The following is an 18,581-nucleotide window of genomic DNA, read 5'->3' as shown; positions in this document are numbered from 1 at the left end:
CAAATTCAAGGACAACAACCAAGAGTCACGAAAGCACTCACACCTCACCCTAGAGAACATACAGCGATTAACGAAATACAAACTAATCCCTTGGAATGAAGGAGAACGGACTGATAAGCATGTCTAAGGGAGATAGCTGAGAAAGACCATGACGAGTATACTATGGAAAAGAAAAAGAGGACCCAGAAAATGGAAGGTGAACAGAAATCACTCCTGAATTATCCACAATGAAAGATGATGTCCGTCTTTAGACAGACTCTGCTGGAACGTTTGAAAGTCAGAGAAATTCACAAGCCGAAAAACGGCAGCGAAGGTCAAGCATGGGCTAACTGGGAAGGGTGAGTTATGAGACTGCTCCAAGCAGGCTCTGAAACCTGTATCCAGGAAGCATGCTGGACCTCAGAGACACAATTATGACAAATCCTCTGACATCACAATGGACCCGAAAAACAACCTAGCCTCATCTACACAGTGCTAGAGTTGGGCTCACTAGTATATTTAACTCCCATTGCACTCAACTGCACGTTGCCACTGAACATGTAAGTGGCCGGCCGGTGGTGCAGTGGTGAGGTCCGCACCTTCTGGGTCTGTGGCCCAGTATGGGCTGGGTGGAATCCTCGGTTTGGGCCTCCTCACCACTGCTTCAGTTGTTCTGGTGCAGGCGTCCGAGGTAGAGTAGAGGCAGATGGGAAGGGACGTTGGACAGGGCCAGACTTCCACAGCAAATACAGGAGCATTGCCAGCAGATGTGAGCACAGCAATGCACTTGTGCCAAAACAAAACCAATTAAAAGTTGCAAAGAATAGAAAAACTGAAGCTAAGGAAAAAAAAAAACAAAAAAACAGGAGCTTGCCATTACGAAGAATAGGATCTCTGTGAATACCCTTAGCAAAACAGGTGAATTCTATGTTAGTTCAAAAACTAGCAAACCTTTGGGGAAAGAAACTCAAGAAGACACAAGAAAAAAAAAGATATCGAGGGATCTAGGAATGGAAGGATTAACACACTTGAAAGGTTCATACCGCAGTAAGGAATCTCTGGATTCCATGCAATCCCAGTCAAAGTTGCAGCAGTATTTGCCACAGAGAAGAAGAGAGAATCCTGAAGTTTCTAGCCAGCAACACGAGACCCTGACTAGGCAAAGGAATCCTCAGGAAAACGAACAAAGCAGCACGTGTCACAATTTCTGATTTCAACATAGAGGACGAAGCGCTAGGTACCGAAACGGCACAGTCTGGGCCCCAAAACAGGCATGAAGACCCATGCAAAACAATTGAGAGCCCAGAGCCCAACTCAAACTTACATGGACAGCCCATTTTGGACCAGGGAGCCAAGTGGAGACAGCGGAGAAAGGAGAGTCTCTACAATAAACGGTGCTGGGAAGCCTGCACAGCCACATGGAACACAACGAGAGTACGCCATGATGTTACACCTGGCACACACACCACCTGAAATGGATTAAAGCCTTGAATGGCAGACTTGAAACCGTGAACCTTGTAGGAGAAGACCTAGGCAGAGTGCTCTTTGCCATCTGTCTGAGCCGCCTATTTGGAAGAAGCATGTCTGACTGGGCAAGGGCAACAAAGGAAACAAGAAACAAACGGGACCACATCAAATGCACACACTTCTGCCCACTCAAGGAAACCATCAACTGAATACTAAGACACCACAACAATTGGGAGAGGATGTTTGCAAACCACACATCGGACAAGGGGTGAAAAGCCCAAAGATACAATCAACTCGCACGTCTCCACAAGAAAAAAAACAAGCCAATGAAAACCTGGTCAAAAGATGGAAGCAGAGATTTCTCCGAAGAAGACAGAAAGAGGGCCAGTAGGTGCATGAAAACTTGTTCACCATCATGAAGTCTCAGGAAAATGCAAATCCAAACTGCAAGGCCATGGCAGCTCACTGTGGTCAGCATGGCTAGAAGGAAGCAGACAGGAAATAACAAGTGTCAGAGAGGAGGTGGAGAGAAGGGAAGCCTCCTGCACTGCTGGTGGGAGTGTAACCCGGTGCAGCCACGATGCCAAAGGTGTGGAACTGCCTCAGAAGTTTAAGTATCCATGTCCCGTATGACCCAGCTATTAATCTGCCGCTTGCTTATCCAAAACAGTCAGAAAGACTACCGCATAAAGACATGTGCATGGCTGTGTTCACCACAGTCTTACTCCTGATATCCAAGACTTGGAAAGCACCCTGGTGTCCAGCAAGGGATGATTGGAGAAGGAAGATGGGCTATAGCCACACAATGGTATACCACTCAGCCGGAACAAATGATGCAATCCAGCCATTTGTGACCACCAGAATGGCTGTGAGGGTTTTAGGGGAAGTGTAACAAGCCCCAGTGAGAAATTCAAATACCATAGAATCTCACTTACAAGGAGAAGAAAAAGCAAGCACTAACCAACAGGTGGCACTGAACATTTGTATGCGGGCTCCCAGAGGCAAAGAGGGGCGGTGACGGAGGGTGAAAGAGAAGATTAGGCACAAGTGTGTGGTGAGGGCCTGTGATTAGTCTTACACTGGTGAAGATGATGTAAGCTACACAGAAGTCTAAAGCAATGAGGATGTGAATCTGGAAGTTATAGTACGTTCTAATGCAGGGTCATGGCTATAAATTCACCTCAAATCAAAAATCCAAAAAGGGGTCCAGAATGATGTCATAAAGCTTTGGGGGCGGAAAGAGTTTACAGAAGGTGAACTTCCAAGGATGGAAAATCACCTCCAAATGCTTACAGATGCTACAGAAAGGCAGACCATTCCAAATAGGTGAAGAGGAATACTACGAAGAGAACATGATCAGTCCTAAACCCATGAACGAACGGAAAATGTTACCGTCCATGATGTTATTACTAATCACCTTCACGAATAATCCAAACAGGCCCACGTCTTCCCAAGTTCAGGCAAAAGGTTGGTCCAAAAGTACAATTCAGGGCCGGCCCTGTGGTGGAGCAGGTAAGTGCCCACATTCCGCTTGGGCGGCCCGGGCCTCACTGTTTCACATTACGAGTGCATATCACATTAGTAGTGTTAGGAAATATAGATTTCATGGTATGGTGCGGGCAGAGATCATAAATAAGCAGCAATTGTGAGGATACGTTATCAATACGCACAAGAAAAGGAACCATAAGAATATTACAATCTATGGAAGTATCTGGTACACTTCCCAAAGGCAGAAGGAAGGAAATCTTGTGACCTGCCAAGGTGGAATTGGCAGAGTGCCACGAGATGACACCATCATCGTGCATCAGAACATTCCCTGGGCAACTTCAACTTGTGAGGGAGTCCAGGACTTTTTCTGGGTAAGGTCCACCCATTTTGCCATCTACCCAAGATATAAGAGATAAAACCCAGGATAATCTTACAGGAGTGAAACCAGTGTCTAGAGAGAATGTAGGAGCCCTTTCGAAGTTCAAGGAGAAAGATAGAAACTGACAACAATTGCAGAAAAAGGAAAACTATCCTACCTAGACAGGGTGAGGAGTCAGACTGGTCTGAGATGGCTGTGAAACTCTGTGTGCACGGAGGTTGTCAGGACAACTTCGAATTTTGAGGTCGCTTATGACATCACGGTGAACATGTCCCCCAGGGTGGCCGCATGGTTACAGTCTGAGGATTGGCCTAGGCTAGGCTATTAAAGGGACAGATACCCAGAAACAGGTTTGGCAAACAGAAAGCAGGCACAGAAACTAGAAGAGATAAAACAGAGTCTGATGCAAGGGATAAGAAAGGAACCCTAGGCCACAAGTGAGAATAGAGGGACAGGCACGGAGAGGAGAACATTGTCATCTATTCAAGTCTATGGGGAGGTCATGCTGATTCAAGCTTGCAACTTCATTGGAAACAAGTGGCCGGACTTGGCGTTCATCACACCTACAGTGCCCTTGTGCCTTAAGCATAATGCAAAGTCAAGAAAGATGTCTTGAGGACATTGAAGAGAAGAATCGATGCCTCCTTTCCAAGGCCCATAGCATTCTTTGAAGGTCAGTCTCTTTTTCCGAAGCTCTGGTGTCACGTGGGCCCACTGGGCACATGGTAATGTGTCCCAAGAGATGTCTTGGAAGCCTTGAAGGAATGGAGCCCTGTCACGCTTGGGGTATGTCTCTTTGTTTGGAAGTGCTCTACAAGGGTGCTGAAAAGCACCCTCTTCCACAGGGCTTCGTTCCTTCGTGAAGGCTGCCCTCCCAGGCTAGTGTGCTCTGTTTGCCTCCATCGAAATTCTCTCCCCCTACCTCTTGCCGTAGAAGGATTATTGATTATGTGTTTTGACACCACATGTAAGGAAGTTGCACGAAAATTAGAACTTTACAGTTGTGTTTCAAGAAAAATAAACAGGCCAGGGTAGAGGATGTAGGGCAAACAAATGGCACACCCTATAAAAATTAAGTAAGCCCGTATCTGGACGGAATCTAGGGGAACGTTCAAGGATCAGGGGTCAAGTTCGAAACTTCCCAAATCCGGAAAAGAGACAGAAAAATATCTTTCCTGGAGAGTGGAATTCATCCGATTTGTCTAAGTTGTCTTGGAAACATTGTGTCCGTGAAGGGGGTTGCCAGGACCACCTCGAATTTGGAGTTTCTGATCTCAGGATGTCAAACCAACCCACATGACCACGTGTTCTCAGTGCTTAGTTTGACCTAGGCTAGGGTAGCCAAGAGTCCTACAAGTGACCGGTGCAAATTCAAGGACAACAACCAAGAGTCACGAAAGCACTCACACCTCACCCTAGAGAACATACAGCGATTAAAGAAATACAAACTAATCCCTTGGAATGAAGGAGAACGGACTGATAAGCATGTCTAAGGGAGATAGCTGAGAAAGACCATGACGAGTATACTATGGAAAAGAAAAAGAGGACCCAGAAAATGGAAGGTGAACAGAAATCACACCTGAATTATCCACAATGAAAGATGATGTCCGTCTTTAGACAGACTCTGCTGGAACGTTTGAAAGTCAGAGAAATTCACAAGCCAAAAAACGGCAGCGAAGGTCAAGCATGGGCTAACTGGGAAGGGTGAGTTATGAGACTGCTCCAAGCAGGCTCTGAAACCTGTATCTAGGAAGCATGCTGGACCTCAGAGACACAATTATGACAAATCCTCTGACATCACAATGGACCCGAAAAACAACCTAGCCTCATCTACACAGTGCTAGAGTTGGGCTCACTAGTATATTTAACTCCCATTGCACTCAACTGCACGTTGCCACTGAACATGTAAGTGGCCGGCCGGTGGTGCAGTGGTGAGGTCCGCACCTTCTGGGTCTGTGGCCCAGTATGGGCTGGGTGGAATCCTCGGTTTGGGCCTCCTCACCACTGCTTCAGTTGTTCTGGTGCAGGCGTCCGAGGTAGAGTAGAGGCAGATGGGAAGGGACGTTGGACAGGGCCAGACTTCCACAGCAAATACAGGAGCATTGCCAGCAGATGTGAGCACAGCAATGCACTTGTGCCAAAACAAAACCAATTAAAAGTTGCAAAGAATAGAAAAACTGAAGCTAAGGAAAAAAAAAAACAAAAAAACAGGAGCTTGCCATTACGAAGAATAGGATCTCTGTGAATACCCTTAGCAAAACAGGTGAATTCTATGTTAATTCAAAAACTAGCAAACCTTTGGGGAAAGAAACTCAAGAAGACACAAGAAAAAAAAAGATATCGAGGGATCTAGGAATGGAAGGATTAACACACTTGAAAGGTTCATACCGCAGTAAGGAATCTCTGGATTCCATGCAATCCCAGTCAAAGTTGCAGCAGTATTTGCCACAGAGAAGAAGAGAGAATCCTGAAGTTTCTAGCCAGCAACACGAGACCCTGACTAGGCAAAGGAATCCTCAGGAAAACGAACAAAGCAGCACGTGTCACAATTTCTGATTTCAACATAGAGGACGAAGCGCTAGGTACCGAAACGGCACAGTCTGGGCCCCAAAACAGGCATAAAGACCCATGCAAAACAATTGAGAGCCCAGAGCCCAACTCAAACTTACATGGACAGCCCATTTTGGACCAGGGAGCCAAGTGGAGACAGCGGAGAAAGGAGAGTCTCTACAATAAACGGTGCTGGGAAGCCTGCACAGCCACATGGAACACAACGAGAGTACGCCATGATGTTACACCTGGCACACACACCACCTGAAATGGATTAAAGCCTTGAATGGCAGACTTGAAACCGTGAACCTTGTAGGAGAAGACCTAGGCAGAGTGCTCTTTGCCATCTGTCTGAGCCGCCTATTTGGAAGAAGCATGTCTGACTGGGCAAGGGCAACAAAGGAAACAAGAAACAAACGGGACCACATCAAATGCACACACTTCTGCCCACTCAAGGAAACCATCAACTGAATACTAAGACACCACAACGATTGGGAGAGGATGTTTGCAAACCACACATCGGACAAGGGGTGAAAAGCCCAAAGATACAATCAACTCGCACGTCTCCACAAGAAAAAAAACAAGCCAATGAAAACCTGGTCAAAAGATGGAAGCAGAGATTTCTCCGAAGAAGACAGAAAGAGGGCCAGTAGGTGCATGAAAACTTGTTCACCATCATGAAGTCTCAGGAAAATGCAAATCCAAACTGCAAGGCCATGGCAGCTCACTGTGGTCAGCATGGCTAGAAGGAAGCAGACAGGAAATAACAAGTGTCAGAGAGGAGGTGGAGAGAAGGGAAGCCTCCTGCACTGCTGGTGGGAGTGTAACCCGGTGCAGCCACGATGCCAAAGGTGTGGAACTGCCTCAGAAGTTTAAGTATCCATGTCCCGTATGACCCAGCTATTAATCTGCCGCTTGCTTATCCAAAACAGTCAGAAAGACTACCGCATAAAGACATGTGCATGGCTGTGTTCACCACAGTCTTACTCCTGATATCCAAGACTTGGAAAGCACCCTGGTGTCCAGCAAGGGATGATTGGAGAAGGAAGATGGGCTATAGCCACACAATGGTATACCACTCAGCCGGAACAAATGATGCAATCCAGCCATTTGTGACCACCAGAATGGCTGTGAGGGTTTTAGGGGAAGTGTAACAAGCCCCAGTGAGAAATTCAAATACCATAGAATCTCACTTACAAGGCGAAGAAAAAGCAAGCACTAACCAACAGGTGGCACTGAACATTTGTATGCGGGCTCCCAGAGGCAAAGAGGGGCGGTGACGGAGGGTGAAAGAGAAGATTAGGCACAAGTGTGTGGTGAGGGCCTGTGATTAGTCTTACACTGGTGAAGATGATGTAAGCTACACAGAAGTCTAAAGCAATGAGGATGTGAATCTGGAAGTTATAGTACGTTCTAATGCAGGGTCATGGCTATAAATTCACCTCAAATCAAAAATCCAAAAAGGGGTCCAGAATGATGTCATAAAGCTTTGGGGGCGGAAAGAGTTTACAGAAGGTGAACTTCCAAGGATGGAAAATCACCTCCAAATGCTTACAGATGCTACAGAAAGGCAGACCATTCCAAATAGGTGAAGAGGAATACTACGAAGAGAACATGATCAGTCCTAAACCCATGAACGAACGGAAAATGTTACCGTCCATGATGTTATTACTAATCACCTTCACGAATAATCCAAACAGGCCCACGTCTTCCCAAGTTCAGGCAAAAGGTTGGTCCAAAAGTACAATTCAGGGCCGGCCCTGTGGTGGAGCAGGTAAGTGCCCACATTCCGCTTGGGCGGCCCGGGCCTCACTGTTTCACATTACGAGTGCATATCACATTAGTAGTGTTAGGAAATATAGATTTCATGGTATGGTGCGGGCAGAGATCATAAATAAGCAGCAATTGTGAGGATACGTTATCAATACGCACAAGAAAAGGAACCATAAGAATATTACAATCTATGGAAGTATCTGGTACACTTCCCAAAGGCAGAAGGAAGGAAATCTTGTGACCTGCCAAGGTGGAATTGGCAGAGTGCCACGAGATGACACCATCATCGTGCATCAGAACATTCCCTGGGCAACTTCAACTTGTGAGGGAGTCCAGGACTTTTTCTGGGTAAGGTCCACCCATTTTGCCATCTACCCAAGATATAAGAGATAAAACCCAGGATAATCTTACAGGAGTGAAACCAGTGTCTAGAGAGAATGTAGGAGCCCTTTCGAAGTTCAAGGAGAAAGATAGAAACTGACAACAATTGCAGAAAAAGGAAAACTATCCTACCTAGACAGGGTGAGGAGTCAGACTGGTCTGAGATGGCTGTGAAACTCTGTGTGCACGGAGGTTGTCAGGACAACTTCGAATTTTGAGGTCGCTTATGACATCACGGTGAACATGTCCCCCAGGGTGGCCGCATGGTTACAGTCTGAGGATTGGCCTAGGCTAGGCTATTAAAGGGACAGATACCCAGAAACAGGTTTGGCAAACAGAAAGCAGGCACAGAAACTAGAAGAGATAAAACAGAGTCTGATGCAAGGGATAAGAAAGGAACCCTAGGCCACAAGTGAGAATAGAGGGACAGGCACGGAGAGGAGAACATTGTCATCTATTCAAGTCTATGGGGAGGTCATGCTGATTCAAGCTTGCAACTTCATTGGAAACAAGTGGCCGGACTTGGCGTTCATCACACCTACAGTGCCCTTGTGCCTTAAGCATAATGCAAAGTCAAGAAAGATGTCTTGAGGACATTGAAGAGAAGAATCGATGCCTCCTTTCCAAGGCCCATAGCATTCTTTGAAGGTCAGTCTCTTTTTCCGAAGCTCTGGTGTCACGTGGGCCCACTGGGCACATGGTAATGTGTCCCAAGAGATGTCTTGGAAGCCTTGAAGGAATGGAGCCCTGTCACGCTTGGGGTATGTCTCTTTGTTTGGAAGTGCTCTACAAGGGTGCTGAAAAGCACCCTCTTCCACAGGGCTTCGTTCCTTCGTGAAGGCTGCCCTCCCAGGCTAGTGTGCTCTGTTTGCCTCCATCGAAATTCTCTCCCCCTACCTCTTGCCGTAGAAGGATTATTGATTATGTGTTTTGACACCACATGTAAGGAAGTTGCACGAAAATTAGAACTTTACAGTTGTGTTTCAAGAAAAATAAACAGGCCAGGGTAGAGGATGTAGGGCAAACAAATGGCACACCCTATAAAAATTAAGTAAGCCCGTATCTGGACGGAATCTAGGGGAACGTTCAAGGATCAGGGGTCAAGTTCGAAACTTCCCAAATCCGGAAAAGAGACAGAAAAATATCTTTCCTGGAGAGTGGAATTCATCCGATTTGTCTAAGTTGTCTTGGAAACATTGTGTCCGTGAAGGGGGTTGCCAGGACCACCTCGAATTTGGAGTTTCTGATCTCAGGATGTCAAACCAACCCACATGACCACGTGTTCTCAGTGCTTAGTTTGACCTAGGCTAGGGTAGCCAAGAGTCCTACAAGTGACCGGTGCAAATTCAAGGACAACAACCAAGAGTCACGAAAGCACTCACACCTCACCCTAGAGAACATACAGCGATTAAAGAAATACAAACTAATCCCTTGGAATGAAGGAGAACGGACTGATAAGCATGTCTAAGGGAGATAGCTGAGAAAGACCATGACGAGTATACTATGGAAAAGAAAAAGAGGACCCAGAAAATGGAAGGTGAACAGAAATCACACCTGAATTATCCACAATGAAAGATGATGTCCGTCTTTAGACAGACTCTGCTGGAACGTTTGAAAGTCAGAGAAATTCACAAGCCAAAAAACGGCAGCGAAGGTCAAGCATGGGCTAACTGGGAAGGGTGAGTTATGAGACTGCTCCAAGCAGGCTCTGAAACCTGTATCCAGGAAGCATGCTGGACCTCAGAGACACAATTATGACAAATCCTCTGACATCACAATGGACCCGAAAAACAACCTAGCCTCATCTACACAGTGCTAGAGTTGGGCTCACTAGTATATTTAACTCCCATTGCACTCAAGTGCACGTTGCCACTGAACATGTAAGTGGCCGGCCGGTGGTGCAGTGGTGAGGTCCGCACCTTCTGGGTCTGTGGCCCAGTATGGGCTGGGTGGAATCCTCGGTTTGGGCCTCCTCACCACTGCTTCAGTTGTTCTGGTGCAGGCGTCCGAGGTAGAGTAGAGGCAGATGGGAAGGGACGTTGGACAGGGCCAGACTTCCACAGCAAATACAGGAGCATTGCCAGCAGATGTGAGCACAGCAATGCACTTGTGCCAAAACAAAACCAATTAAAAGTTGCAAAGAATAGAAAAACTGAAGCTAAGGAAAAAAAAAAACAAAAAAACAGGAGCTTGCCATTACGAAGAATAGGATCTCTGTGAATACCCTTAGCAAAACAGGTGAATTCTATGTTAATTCAAAAACTAGCAAACCTTTGGGGAAAGAAACTCAAGAAGACACAAGAAAAAAAAAGATATCGAGGGATCTAGGAATGGAAGGATTAACACACTTGAAAGGTTCATACCGCAGTAAGGAATCTCTGGATTCCATGCAATCCCAGTCAAAGTTGCAGCAGTATTTGCCACAGAGAAGAAGAGAGAATCCTGAAGTTTCTAGCCAGCAACACGAGACCCTGACTAGGCAAAGGAATCCTCAGGAAAACGAACAAAGCAGCACGTGTCACAATTTCTGATTTCAACATAGAGGACGAAGCGCTAGGTACCGAAACGGCACAGTCTGGGCCCCAAAACAGGCATGAAGACCCATGCAAAACAATTGAGAGCCCAGAGCCCAACTCAAACTTACATGGACAGCCCATTTTGGACCAGGGAGCCAAGTGGAGACAGCGGAGAAAGGAGAGTCTCTACAATAAACGGTGCTGGGAAGCCTGCACAGCCACATGGAACACAACGAGAGTACGCCATGATGTTACACCTGGCACACACACCACCTGAAATGGATTAAAGCCTTGAATGGCAGACTTGAAACCGTGAACCTTGTAGGAGAAGACCTAGGCAGAGTGCTCTTTGCCATCTGTCTGAGCCGCCTATTTGGAAGAAGCATGTCTGACTGGGCAAGGGCAACAAAGGAAACAAGAAACAAACGGGACCACATCAAATGCACACACTTCTGCCCACTCAAGGAAACCATCAACTGAATACTAAGACACCACAACGATTGGGAGAGGATGTTTGCAAACCACACATCGGACAAGGGGTGAAAAGCCCAAAGATACAATCAACTCGCACGTCTCCACAAGAAAAAAAACAAGCCAATGAAAACCTGGTCAAAAGATGGAAGCAGAGATTTCTCCGAAGAAGACAGAAAGAGGGCCAGTAGGTGCATGAAAACTTGTTCACCATCATGAAGTCTCAGGAAAATGCAAATCCAAACTGCAAGGCCATGGCAGCTCACTGTGGTCAGCATGGCTAGAAGGAAGCAGACAGGAAATAACAAGTGTCAGAGAGGAGGTGGAGAGAAGGGAAGCCTCCTGCACTGCTGGTGGGAGTGTAACCCGGTGCAGCCACGATGCCAAAGGTGTGGAACTGCCTCAGAAGTTTAAGTATCCATGTCCCGTATGACCCAGCTATTAATCTGCCGCTTGCTTATCCAAAACAGTCAGAAAGACTACCGCATAAAGACATGTGCATGGCTGTGTTCACCACAGTCTTACTCCTGATATCCAAGACTTGGAAAGCACCCTGGTGTCCAGCAAGGGATGATTGGAGAAGGAAGATGGGCTATAGCCACACAATGGTATACCACTCAGCCGGAACAAATGATGCAATCCAGCCATTTGTGACCACCAGAATGGCTGTGAGGGTTTTAGGGGAAGTGTAACAAGCCCCAGTGAGAAATTCAAATACCATAGAATCTCACTTACAAGGAGAAGAAAAAGCAAGCACTAACCAACAGGTGGCACTGAACATTTGTATGCGGGCTCCCAGAGGCAAAGAGGGGCGGTGACGGAGGGTGAAAGAGAAGATTAGGCACAAGTGTGTGGTGAGGGCCTGTGATTAGTCTTACACTGGTGAAGATGATGTAAGCTACACAGAAGTCTAAAGCAATGAGGATGTGAATCTGGAAGTTATAGTACGTTCTAATGCAGGGTCATGGCTATAAATTCACCTCAAATCAAAAATCCAAAACGGGGTCCAGAATGATGTCATAAAGCTTTGGGGGCGGAAAGAGTTTACGGAAGGTGAACTTCCAAGGATGGAAAATCACCTCCAAATGCTTACAGATGCTACAGAAAGGCAGACCATTCCAAATAGGTGAAGAGGAATACTACGAAGAGAACATGATCAGTCCTAAACCCATGAACGAACGGAAAATGTTACCGTCCATGATGTTATTACTAATCACCTTCACGAATAATCCAAACAGGCCCACGTCTTCCCAAGTTCAGGCAAAAGGTTGGTCCAAAAGTACAATTCAGGGCCGGCCCTGTGGTGGAGCAGGTAAGTGCCCACATTCCGCTTGGGCGGCCCGGGCCTCACTGTTTCACATTACGAGTGCATATCACATTAGTAGTGTTAGGAAATATAGATTTCATGGTATGGTGCGGGCAGAGATCATAAATAAGCAGCAATTGTGAGGATACGTTATCAATACGCACAAGAAAAGGAACCATAAGAATATTACAATCTATGGAAGTATCTGGTACACTTCCCAAAGGCAGAAGGAAGGAAATCTTGTGACCTGCCAAGGTGGAATTGGCAGAGTGCCACGAGATGACACCATCATCGTGCATCAGAACATTCCCTGGGCAACTTCAACTTGTGAGGGAGTCCAGGACTTTTTCTGGGTAAGGTCCACCCATTTTGCCATCTACCCAAGATATAAGAGATAAAACCCAGGATAATCTTACAGGAGTGAAACCAGTGTCTAGAGAGAATGTAGGAGCCCTTTCGAAGTTCAAGGAGAAAGATAGAAACTGACAACAATTGCAGAAAAAGGAAAACTATCCTACCTAGACAGGGTGAGGAGTCAGACTGGTCTGAGATGGCTGTGAAACTCTGTGTGCACGGAGGTTGTCAGGACAACTTCGAATTTTGAGGTCGCTTATGACATCACGGTGAACATGTCCCCCAGGGTGGCCGCATGGTTACAGTCTGAGGATTGGCCTAGGCTAGGCTATTAAAGGGACAGATACCCAGAAACAGGTTTGGCAAACAGAAAGCAGGCACAGAAACTAGAAGAGATAAAACAGAGTCTGATGCAAGGGATAAGAAAGGAACCCTAGGCCACAAGTGAGAATAGAGGGACAGGCACGGAGAGGAGAACATTGTCATCTATTCAAGTCTATGGGGAGGTCATGCTGATTCAAGCTTGCAACTTCATTGGAAACAAGTGGCCGGACTTGGCGTTCATCACACCTACAGTGCCCTTGTGCCTTAAGCATAATGCAAAGTCAAGAAAGATGTCTTGAGGACATTGAAGAGAAGAATCGATGCCTCCTTTCCAAGGCCCATAGCATTCTTTGCAGGTCAGTCTCTTTTTCCGAAGCTCTGGTGTCACGTGGGCCCACTGGGCACATGGTAATGTGTCCCAAGAGATGTCTTGGAAGCCTTGAAGGAATGGAGCCCTGTCACGCTTGGGGTATGTCTCTTTGTTTGGAAGTGCTCTACAAGGGTGCTGAAAAGCACCCTCTTCCACAGGGCTTCGTTCCTTCGTGAAGGCTGCCCTCCCAGGCTAGTGTGCTCTGTTTGCCTCCATCGAAATTCTCTCCCCCTACCTCTTGCCGTAGAAGGATTATTGATTATGTGTTTTGACACCATATGTAAGGAAGTTGCACGAAAATTAGAACTTTACAGTTGTGTTTCAAGAAAAATAAACAGGCCAGGGTAGAGGATGTAGGGCAAACAAATGGCACACCCTATAAAAATTAAGTAAGCCCGTATCTGGACGGAATCTAGGGGAACGTTCAAGGATCAGGGGTCAAGTTCGAAACTTCCCAAATCCGGAAAAGAGACAGAAAAATATCTTTCCTGGAGAGTGGAATTCATCCGATTTGTCTAAGTTGTCTTGGAAACATTGTGTCCGTGAAGGGGGTTGCCAGGACCACCTCGAATTTGGAGTTTCTGATCTCAGGATGTCAAACCAACCCACATGACCACGTGTTCTCAGTGCTTAGTTTGACCTTGGCTAGGGTAGCCAAGAGTCCTACAAGTGACCGGTGCAAATTCAAGGACAACAACCAAAAGTCACGAAAGCACTCACACCTCACCCTAGAGAACATACAGCGATTAAAGAAATACAAAGTAATCCCTCGGAAAGAAGGAGAACGGACTGATAAGCATGTCTAAGGGAGATAGCTGAGAAAGACCATGACGAGTATACTATGGAAAAGAAAAAGAGGACCCAGAAAATGGAAGGTGAACAGAAATCACACCTGAATTATCCACAATGAAAGATGATGTCCGTCTTTAGACAGACTCTGCTGGAACGTTTGAAAGTCAGAGAAATTCACAAGCCAAAAAACGGCAGCGAAGGTCAAGCATGGGCTAACTGGGAAGGGTGAGTTATGAGACTGCTCCAAGCAGGCTCTGAAACCTGTATCCAGGAAGCATGCTGGACCTCAGAGACACAATTATGACAAATCCTCTGACATCACAATGGACCCGAAAAACAACCTAGCCTCATCTACACAGTGCTAGAGTTGGGCTCACTAGTATATTTAACTCCCGTTGCACTCAACTGCACGTTGCCACTGAACATGTAAGTGGCCGGCCGGTGGTGCAGTGGTGAGGTCCGCACCTTCTGGGTCTGTGGCCCAGTATGGGCTGGGTGGAATCCTCGGTTTGGGCCTCCTCACCACTGCTTCAGTTGTTCTGGTGCAGGCGTCCGAGGTAGAGTAGAGGCAGATGGGAAGGGACGTTGGACAGGGCCAGACTTCCACAGCAAATACAGGAGCATTGCCAGCAGATGTGAGCACAGCAATGCACTTGTGCCAAAACAAAACCAATTAAAAGTTGCAAAGAATAGAAAAACTGAAGCTAAGGAAAAAAAAACAAAAAAACAGGAGCTTGCCATTACGAAGAATAGGATCTCTGTGAATAACCTTAGCAAAACAGGTGAATTCTATGTTAATTCAAAAACTAGCAAACCTTTGGGGAAAGAAACTCAAGAAGACACAAGAAAAAAAAAGATATCGAGGGATCTAGGAATGGAAGGATTAACACACTTGAAAGGTTCATACCGCAGTAAGGAATCTCTGGATTCCATGCAATCCCAGTCAAAGTTGCAGCAGTATTTGCCACAGAGAAGAAGAGAGAATCCTGAAGTTTCCAGCCAGCAACACGAGACCCTGACTAGGCAAAGGAATCCTCAGGAAAACGAACAAAGCAGCACGTGTCACAATTTCTGATTTCAACATAGAGGACGAAGCGCTAGGTACCGAAACGGCACAGTCTGGGCCCCAAAACAGGCATGAAGACCCGTGCAAAACAATTGAGAGCCCAGAGCCCAACTCAAACTTACATGGACAGCCCATTTTGGACCAGGGAGCCAAGTGGAGACAGCGGAGAAAGGAGAGTCTCTACAATAAACGGTGCTGGGAAGCCTGCACAGCCACATGGAACACAACGAGAGTACGCCATGATGTTACACCTGGCACACACACCACCTGAAATGGATTAAAGCCTTGAATGGCAGACTTGAAACCGTGAACCTTGTAGGAGAAGACCTAGGCAGAGTGCTCTTTGCCATCTGTCTGAGCCGCCTATTTGGAAGAAGCATGTCTGACTGGGCAAGGGCAACAAAGGAAACAAGAAACAAACGGGACCACATCAAATGCACACACTTCTGCCCACTCAAGGAAACCATCAACTGAATACTAAGACACCACAACAATTGGGAGAGGATGTTTGCAAACCACACATCGGACAAGGGGTGAAAAGCCCAAAGATACAATCAACTCGCACGTCTCCACAAGAAAAAAAACAAGCCAATGAAAACCTGGTCAAAAGATGGAAGCAGAGATTTCTCCGAAGAAGACAGAAAGAGGGCCAGTAGGTGCATGAAAACTTGTTCACCATCATGAAGTCTCAGGAAAATGCAAATCCAAACTGCAAGGCCATGGCAGCTCACTGTGGTCAGCATGGCTAGAAGGAAGCAGACAGGAAATAACAAGTGTCAGAGAGGAGGTGGAGAGAAGGGAAGCCTCCTGCACTGCTGGTGGGAGTGTAACCCGGTGCAGCCACGATGCCAAAGGTGTGGAACTGCCTCAGAAGTTTAAGTATCCATGTCCCGTATGACCCAGCTATTAATCTGCCGCTTGCTTATCCAAAACAGTCAGAAAGACTACCGCATAAAGACATGTGCATGGCTGTGTTCACCACAGTCTTACTCCTGATATCCAAGACTTGGAAAGCACCCTGGTGTCCAGCAAGGGATGATTGGAGAAGGAAGATGGGCTATAGCCACACAATGGTATACCACTCAGCCGGAACAAATGATGCAATCCAGCCATTTGTGACCACCAGAATGGCTGTGAGGGTTTTAGGGGAAGTGTAACAAGCCCCAGTGAGAAATTCAAATACCATAGAATCTCACTTACAAGGCGAAGAAAAAGCAAGCACTAACCAACAGGTGGCACTGAACATTTGTATGCGGGCTCCCAGAGGCAAAGAGGGGCGGTGACGGAGGGTGAAAGAGAAGATTAGGCACAAGTGTGTGGTGAGGGCCTGTGATTAGTCTTACACTGGTGAAGATGATGTAAGCTACACAGAAGTCTAAAGCAATGAGGATGTGAATCTGGAAGTTATAGTACGTTCTAATGCAGGGTCATGGCTATAAATTCACCTCAAATCAAAAATCCAAAAAGGGGTCCAGAATGATGTCATAAAGCTTTGGGGGCGGAAAGAGTTTACAGAAGGTGAACTTCCAAGGATGGAAAATCACCTCCAAATGCTTACAGATGCTACAGAAAGGCAGACCATTCCAAATAGGTGAAGAGGAATACTACGAAGAGAACATGATCAGTCCTAAACCCATGAACGAACGGAAAATGTTACCGTCCATGATGTTATTACTAATCACCTTCACGAATAATCCAAACAGGCCCACGTCTTCCCAAGTTCAGGCAAAAGGTTGGTCCAAAAGTACAATTCAGGGCCGGCCCTGTGGTGGAGCAGGTAAGTGCCCACATTCCGCTTGGGCGGCCCGGGCCTCACTGTTTCACATTACGAGTGCATATCACATTAGTAGTGTTAGGAAATATAGATTTCATGGTATGGTGCGGGCAGAGATCATAAATAAGCAGCAATTGTGAGGATACGTTATCAATACGCACAAGAAAAGGAACCATAAGAATATTACAATCTATGGAAGTATCTGGTACACTTCCCAAAGGCAGAAGGAAGGAAATCTTGTGACCTGCCAAGGTGGAATTGGCAGAGTGCCACGAGATGACACCATCATCGTGCATCAGAACATTCCCTGGGCAACTTCAACTTGTGAGGGAGTCCAGGACTTTTTCTGGGTAAGGTCCACCCATTTTGCCATCTACCCAAGATATAAGAGATAAAACCCAGGATAATCTTACAGGAGTGACACCAGTGTCTAGAGAGAATGTAGGAGCCCTTTTGAAGTTCAAGGAGAAAGATAGAAACTGACAACAATTGCAGAAAAAGGAAAACTATCCTACCTAGACAGGGTGAGGAGTCAGACTGGTCTGAGATGGCTGTGAAACTCTGTGTGCACGGAGGTTGTCAGGACAACTTCGAATTTTGAGGTCGCTTATGACATCACGGTGAACATGTCCCCCAGGGTGGCCGCATGGTTACAGTCTGAGGATTGGCCTAGGCTAGGCTATTAAAGGGACAGATACCCAGAAACAGGTTTGGCAAACAGAAAGCAGGCACAGAAACTAGAAGAGATAAAACAGAGTCTGATGCAAGGGATAAGAAAGGAACCCTAGGCCACAAGTGAGAATAGAGGGACAGGCACGGAGAGGAGAACATTGTCATCTATTCAAGTCTATGGGGAGGTCATGCTGATTCAAGCTTGCAACTTCATTGGAAACAAGTGGCCGGACTTGGCGTTCATCACACCTACAGTGCCCTTGTGCCTTAAGCATAATGCAAAGTCAAGAAAGATGTCTTGAGGACATTGAAGAGAAGAATCGATGCCTCCTTTCCAAGGCCCATAGCATTCTTTGAAGGTCAGTCTCTTTTTCCGAAGCTCTGGTGTCACGTGGGCCCACTGGGCACATGGTAATGTGTCCCAAGAGATGTCTTGGAAGCCTTGAAGGAATGGAGCCCTGTCACGCTTGGGGTATGTCTCTTTGTTTGGAAGTGCTCTACAAGGGTGCTGAAAAGCACCCTCTTCCACAGGGCTTCGTTCCTTCGTGAAGGCTGCCCTCCCAGGCTAGTGTGCTCTGTTTGCCTCCATCGAAATTCTCTCCCCCTACCTCTTGCCGTAGAAGGATTATTGATTATGTGTTTTGACACCACATGTAAGGAAGTTGCACGAAAATTAGAACTTTACAGTTGTGTTTCAAGAAAAATAAACAGGCCAGGGTAGAGGATGTAGGGCAAACAAATGGCACACCCTATAAAAATTAAGTAAGCCCGTATCTGGACGGAATCTAGGGGAACGTTCAAGGATCAGGGGTCAAGTTCGAAACTTCCCAAATCCGGAAAAGAGACAGAAAAATATCTTTCCTGGAGAGTGGAATTCATCCGATTTGTCTAAGTTGTCTTGGAAACATTGTGTCCGTGA

Source organism: Equus asinus, chromosome 21, assembly GCF_041296235.1.
Source record: "Equus asinus isolate D_3611 breed Donkey chromosome 21, EquAss-T2T_v2, whole genome shotgun sequence".
NCBI classification, from domain to species: Eukaryota; Metazoa; Chordata; class Mammalia; order Perissodactyla; family Equidae; genus Equus; species Equus asinus.
This window is presented reverse-complemented; position numbering follows the sequence as displayed.